This window comes from Camelus ferus, chromosome 1, assembly GCF_009834535.1.
Source record: "Camelus ferus isolate YT-003-E chromosome 1, BCGSAC_Cfer_1.0, whole genome shotgun sequence".
Lineage (NCBI taxonomy): Eukaryota > Metazoa > Chordata > Mammalia > Artiodactyla > Camelidae > Camelus > Camelus ferus.
Window position 1 is genome coordinate 66,643,844 of NC_045696.1, and position 7,572 is coordinate 66,651,415.

Here is a 7,572-nt window from a genome sequence, read left to right on the forward strand (position 1 = left end):
GGCGCTCAGATTTGCTGATAGGAGGTTCTGGCCAAGGATCTAATTTCTGTTTTCTGGCAACAAGGTATCAACAGAGAAAACAGTGCTCTGGCTGCTTGCCGTCCCCGCTTCCTGGGTGCTCTGGGCGCTCAGGGAGAGGCCAGGACTCCGGCACTGATTCTGCAGCTCAGCCCCACAGACGGCGAGCAGAGACCTCAGTAAACGGCACCGGGGCAGCTCCCATCTTGTGCCCCGGCCGACAGCAGAGTGGTCGTTCCTGTTTTGCAGGCTCCCCGTGTTGTGTTATACCTGAGACACCATGTATACACGCAAGCTTTTAAGTTTTAATCTGCCCCACATCAAACCATCCCTAACTTCATTCAAATATTAGGGAGTGTCATCAGATGATTTTAAAAAGATCAAGCTCATAAATCATAGTCTATGTGATGTGTCGTTCCTTGTGTAGAAGGATTGGAAAACCCATTAGGATTTTTTCAGTTTTTTTAAGAGCTGAAAGAGAAATCACATAGAAATCACAATGCAACTCCTTCTTTCTGTCTGGGAAGAAACTGAGACTCAGAGGTAGGAAAAATGATGATGTGGTTACAGAATCTGAGCAGGCTGCAGAAGTGACCTATGGGAGAGTCTTGGCCCAGGGCAGCTCTCGCTAGAGGAAGGGGTGCCTTTTTGGTATTGCTCATCAACCCATGCACCTGCAGGGATGTGTCTGTCCAGAAACGGTGCCTCCTTCCAATTCATTTAAAAGTGCTACCTGTGCTTGAGGCAGCCCTGGCTAAAAAGCCCAGTTCTATGACTCCAAGTCTAGGACCATCCTCTGTACCCCTTGTCATAATGATTTTTTTTCCCTTGTCTAAAAAGCCTGCAGTTTCCCAGACCTTTTTATTTTCACTTGTATTATTGTATTATAGAATGCTTATGTAACACAGAACAGGTTCTCACACGGGGAACCCCAGGAGGTGTTCCAGGCACAGATGATGGTGCCCATTTTACAGATAAGGAAACTGAGAGCAATGAAAAGAGGTCAGAGCCTGTGGTCACTGGGCTCCAAGTGTCCACGTCTGAAGCAGAAGCACAGTCTTTTAAAACAAGAGGGAAGAAAAAAAGCACCAGGTTGTTTGCTCTCAGGCATATTTAATATAAAATAGTACATTCATGTAAAGAACAGAATTAGATTTTTATAAAATCGAAACTTTTTCTCCTCTTTTATTTTCCTGCTGATATGTGAAGGCATATTTCCTCTTCTCTCTGAGAGATATTGAATATGGATTGCACAATTCAATTAAGCAAATACCTGGGGTCCGCCCCTGCTTTCATGAAATTCATAAAAGGGAAGAAAGAAGGTTCTAGTCTGGAGTCATTTCCTCTCCTGCCAAGGCAGAAAGAATCTGGAAAATTAAATTAAATTAAATTAAATTTCTTCTTGAGAAAACCCAACACAGGACAGAGTGAGAATCTTGGATGTGTGAGGTGCTTTCTTCAGAGCCCTCCATGTAAATTACTTGACAAGGAAATTTTAGTTTTCACGCAGTCTTCATCAGGACTTGGTACAGAGCATTTTTTGGCACTTGGTCAGCTGAGGAGAAGCCACGGAATGAGTCAGTACCCTTTAATAATATATACCTATGAATTTTAATTGCAGTACAAATGCTGCATTATTTCATATACGACAGCCACGGGGAACAACTCCCTTACTGACGTCAAGAGGGGAGGTAATGAGGGCCACCTCAGGAGTTCTTTATGCCAGAGAATTAAACCTTCTGAGGTGACTGACAATGGTGTGGCAGAGAAGCAGGGGAAAATTGAACTGTTCCCACATTCAAAGCTCTTCGGGGAAACAGGAGCCATTTGGCAAAAAAACCCAAACCACAAGTTGGATCGGGCTCCCGGCGATGCGCCCTCGCTCCCTCCTGCCAAGGAGCCCGGGATGTGAAGCGACCTCCCCACACGGTCCCACATCCCACCCCCCAATCTTTACCCCCAGTTCGTTGGCTGCTTCCAACATGAGACATGAGGGCCCGTTCTGTTTTGGACCTGGACGATTTCTCCAGGCACATTGAGACAAGTCAGGTCCACCACTGGGCTCCCTGTGGGGTGGGAGTTGCAGACTCCTGCCGTCAGAGCTCCCCCCTGCCCGCCTCCCCCTGGGAAATCACGGTGTTTTCTGTGCCCGCTGCTGACCTCTGAGGCCAGACAAATGTCAAGTCTGGAATAATCTGATCATAAATCCTGGCTTGCTCTCCGATGGGTGGTATCAGCCACGTGAAGAATTGCCTTAGTGCATCACCTCTGCTTTCAAAGACCTTATAAAGGGCCCCCAAGGAAATTCACCAAACAAAGAGTTCCTGCCCGCTCTCCTCCTGACACCCACTGCTAGGGAGGGAAATCTGAAGGTGCTGTTAGTTCAGGATCTAACCCACCCTTTCCGGCTACTTGGTAGGATTCATCTGGGTGGAGGGGGACAAAGGTGAGCAAGGTGAGCCTCGCCCTTTCTTTGCACGTGAGGCCACCGCAGAGGAGGCCGATGTTAAACCAGGATCTGATAGGCTTTCCACCGTGACGGTCCTTCTCCTAAGTCACCTTCTGCGCTGGCAGGGCCGGCCCACCGCCTTCTTCACCGAGTCCCCTCTTCCACAGAATTCTACCTGGAAATTCTTGCCCTTGGTCCCTCCTGGCAGGTTGAGGTGCCTTCCCCCCGGACGACAGTGTGATGCCAAAGACCCTGGAATTCCTCTTGAGCCTCTAGTGAAACCCTCCTCCCTCTTCCCGAGTTACCATCCGATGGTGGGCGGGGATAAAAGTGGGGACCAGACGAGAAGGATTAGCTGCTCTGTCTCAGCGTTTTCCACTTGTAAATCATACAGCCCATTGTTTCAAAGGGTTGTAATCATGGTTGGCATTTATAAAGGCTTTTTATGGTCTTGAAGCACTTGGCAATCAGATGTAAGTACGTAATTATCTTGAGAGACACATCAGTGCAGTCTTCATCTTGTAAACAGAGAGAAGGAACCGTCACAGCCAAGGGGGTACAGGAGAGCTCTGGGCACTCATGAATTCAGTCCTCAGTCTGTGAGTGATTCCTTGGTTGCAGGTTTGGGGAGGTGTTAAAAAATGAGTAAGAGTCCATCCCTTCCTTTAGAAATTCAAAGTAAAGTGGAAAAAGATAGATGTAAGCCAACGAAGAAAGGTAAAATGAGGTAAGTGTGGGGCTAGAAGGGTTTTGACGGACACAGGTACAAAAGCGCCCATGTGGGTCCAGAGAAGGGAGTGGCTGGGGGGAGGGGGGGCTTGCAGAGCAGGTGGCATTAAAGCTGGGCCTTGAGTGCCTGCCTGTCACCAATCAGCAGAAATGAGCCATGACGTCCTCAGCTGAAAAAGAGGCTGAGTTTGAATTCAGTGGTTTACTGGGTTCTAAAATACGAAGATTTCAGGAAAGTTGGAGAGCTGATTGTAAAGTTGGTGTTTTGAAGGAGGGTGCGGGATGGGATCTTTCCTACAAGGTGCCCTGGGGAAGCATGTTCATGAATGCCGTGAAAATCCAAATAAATACCAGTTTAAAAGGAGTTTTATTTTATTCCCTTGTGAGGAGGTATATTTAAGCGCTTAGGGTAAAGCAGTCAAGGACCAGGCTTCTTACTAAAAAAAGCAGAACCCCATCAGGGGTCAGAAAAAGCTGAAGGGAACCCCGTCATTCAGGTAAAAGTCGATGAGCTCGCCCAATGGCATTTCCCTCTGCTCAAGAGGCCAAGGGAGTTTTTCTCCTGTGCACCCTGGAGCTAGTCCACTCACTCAGATTCTTCCCCTTTCATCTCAGAAATGGGAAGAGTGGTGCTATTCCAGCCCATCTGAGGATATTCAGATGTGTTGTCTGAAAAGCCTAAAGCATCTGGCAAAATCAGTCAAGCTTATGGTGCAGCCAGAGAGCTATGGAACCTGGAATGGTAAGGACAGCTCTTTCAATGTCAGACGGGGAACAGAGTTTCGGAAGCTTTGGGAATCCATGGAAGCAAACCAGCTCCAACAGGAGTCCGTGGGGCCCGTTCACCCAACTTAGAACCAAAGGGTTGAATAAGAAGACATTATGCAATAAAGCGTCCAATCACACTTAACTGCGTTTGTTCTCTGTACTGGGTTTTGGTTCGCTAAACTTTGCAAATGCCTTTGAAGGTCTTAAGCAATCATATTGCTTAGACCAAGAATAAATTAAGAGACCCTGAGGCTTAGAAGCCAACTTCAAGGCTTCTGGTCACCAGACAACTACCCTCGGCTCTCATAATATTCCAACATTTAGCAACGTTTACTGAACGGGCACCAGTATTTTTATTGTAGTTGAAGTTCAGAGTTTCAGGACATGCTTTCCTTACAAGATATTATGAATCAGAATTATACTCATTTGGCATTATTATTGGTAATTAAATAAACGCTGTTTAGTTTTTTTTTTTCTTTTTTTCTCCCTTTCTCAGTATCGGAGATGAAGGTGTAACAACATTTTTTAGCACAGTTGGGTTATGAGCAGTCTTGATTCACAATCTAATGCACCTTCAGCTACTTCAAGTGAAGAACAGGCAGGAAGGCATTGTGGGGCCTCCCCTGACTGTGCGGAGTCAGGGTTCCTGGAGAACATTCCACTTGTCTTCATTGTGTAGCTTTGTAGTCACTATGCATTTCACGACGTCCCAGGAGATGGGGCCATTATTCACGTGGAAAGAGAAACCCAGAGTAGACGAATGATGTGACTTAAAGTCACAGGTGTCAGTTTCCCAAGTTAAAAATAAGTGGCTGTAGTCTCTAAGGGCATTTTACAATTCGGATCCATTTTTACGAAGAGATAACAGAGGGCAGAGGAATTCTGATGTGCTTGTCTGACCCCAGGTCTCAGCACTCCTCCACACCCCAGTGGAAATCCAGAAGGAGCGTGGTGTCTTCGGTAAGATGGTTGCTACCACCGCTCAGAGAGTGCCAGGTCTGGTTACGGCTCTGTTTCAACACGCTCCGGTTTCCTTGAAGGGAGCACTTTGAGCCTCCTCTGAACTTCAGGCCGCAGGGCTGAGCACAGGGTACAGATTTTTCCTCTAGACATTTGGCTTCTGAGTAATGTTTTTTTGGTCTCTAAGAGTAATAAAAGTACATCAGATGTTGCTCCCTGTACCATGAACTTTGCTTTGAAGCACCAGTGAGCCACTTCAAAGGCTCGGCACCACGCAGATAGGGAGATGCTGTTCCTGGGGACTCCGCTCTGCTGAGATGCGCCCACCAACCTGGGACACGATGCCCACGGAGGCCCTTACCAACTAAAGACCGGGTGTCAGAAATGTCAAATGTGACAGATGGGCAGACTGAAAACTTCAGACTGCCCTGCCTTTAGAATCAGCAGAGACTGATAGCTATCATGCTTTCAACTCTACGGAGAATATAAACGCATCGTTTTCATGCAGAACAATTTACAGACGAAATAGAAAGATATCCAAATGGCCCTCAAAGCTCAGCCTAGAGAGTTTGTGGTCATTGCTTATCTGCAGTCAGCACTGAACTGTCCAGAGCTGGTTAGACTGAGATCAATCTTGTGAAGGAAACATGTGGAGAATCGAAACCATGATAAGGCTTTGTATTTATAGTTCAGCCAATGACAATCACTGCAAACAACAGACTCCAAGGTGGGAGGGGCCTTAGGGAGCATCCAGTCCTATGCGCTTTATTTTAGAGCTGGGGAAATGGAAGCCCAGACAAGAAGTTCATTCACCCAACTTTACTTTGAAACTTACTGGTACAGTCTGGACTTAACCCCAGGAGCCCGACTCCCAGTCCAGAGCCCCATCACATGAGTCAGGGGTCAGCAGCAGAGAAGACACGGGTTTTGTGCCTCCTAGACTTGGGGAGCCTGACTGACTTTACTCGCTCTCTGATAATGGACACATCTCCTGCCCTCTCATTTCCAAAGTCTGCATCTGCAAAGGGCTAGTGATACCTACCTGATGAGCTGTCATAAGCTTTAATTGAGATCATAGAAGGAAAACACTAAGCACATAGCAAGCAACCATTAAAAGGCAATTGCCATTTTTACTATATCAGAGAACCTAAAAAGAAAAGAAAAAAAAGACTAGAACTATGACTTTTCTAGCAATGCTTTCCTAGCCCCACGACACTTCTTAATAATGCCTTCTCTCAGGAAGCATCTTGGAATCCTCAAAGTTAGTTTTCATACAATTTGATTTAAAATTTCTCTCTGGCCAAAAATAACACACTTATTGCTGGGGCAGGAGAACAAGTGAAGAGAAACCTGTTACATAAAATCAAGAGGGTGTTTCCATTCCAAGCTGATTGTCAGTCATCAGTCGAGAAAGGAGATGCCCGCTTTTCTGTCAGCCACCTGGTCTGGCCCTTTTAGCTTCCTAGTCTCTGCACTGCAATGTTTCATTGGCTGTTCCTGGTCCTCTCTGTCCCAGCACATTGAGAGGCACAACAATTTCTACCTATTCCTTTTATTAAGCATTCTCTCACTTGCTTTTCCACTGTGTAGAAAACACAGAATCATTGCTTAGCAGTAGAGGGCACTGTCACCATATTTTGCTCGAAGGGGTAAAAAAAGATACTTCTGTGCATTCATTTGTTCACGCATTCATTTTGACAAGTCTTGGTTTAACATCTACTAGGAAGGATGTTAAGCAAACGTAAGAGGGGGGCATATAGTCTGGGTAGAAAGGCTACACAATAAAAGATGATATACCTGCTCTGTGCAAACACGAAGAGTATATGTTTTGGAGTTTTTTGAAGAGAGCAGAGATGAGAGGAGGCTTAGATAGCCCAGGGAGAATTTTTGAGGGAGTTGGTCTAGAGCTGGTCCTTAAAGGATGAGTTGGACATGGAACAGCAAAGATGGAAGAAGCAAAAGGTAAAATGAACAGTAAACGCAGAGCCGTGAATTGCCATGAACATCAATTCTGTAACCATGGCAACCGCTACTCCGACAAGTATCACCTCTGCCTCTTACAATAGTTGTCATGGACCACGTGGATGGAGACTTTCACAGCCATGATCTCATTCGGCCCTGACGGCAATCCTGTGACTTCAGTTCTACAGGTATTATTATTATTATTATTCCTTGACTAGTAAGAATGTTGAGACCCTTAGAGGGAAAGTAACTTGTGTAAGGCCACACAAGCAGTCTCTGGTGGTGTCAGGATCCTCTGACTCGTTTTTCTCCCAGTGAGTGCAGTAGGAAGCCCTGCTTGTGACACAGACTCACAGCAAAGAGAGTCTGGGATGCAGAGTAACAGGATAAGTTTCAGTTGTCAGGCTGGCTTCGGGTTACCGAGGGCTTGACCGAAAGCTAGACTGCGGTACTGGGGCTTGAGCCTGTAAACCTCAGGAAGGCTTCTGAGGTTTGGGAAAGCCAGAGATGGGTGGTTACTCACCGTAGTGGCAGAGCAAAGCTGGCACATGAGATAATGGAAGGAAAAGGAGAGAGATCAGGACACCAATAAAGAAAATATTACAGGATTTGAGGCTGGGGGGGGTGGTAGTAAATGGGAGTGGCCTCCTCCAGTGGGGAGGAGATCTTATCACTGCCAATCATTG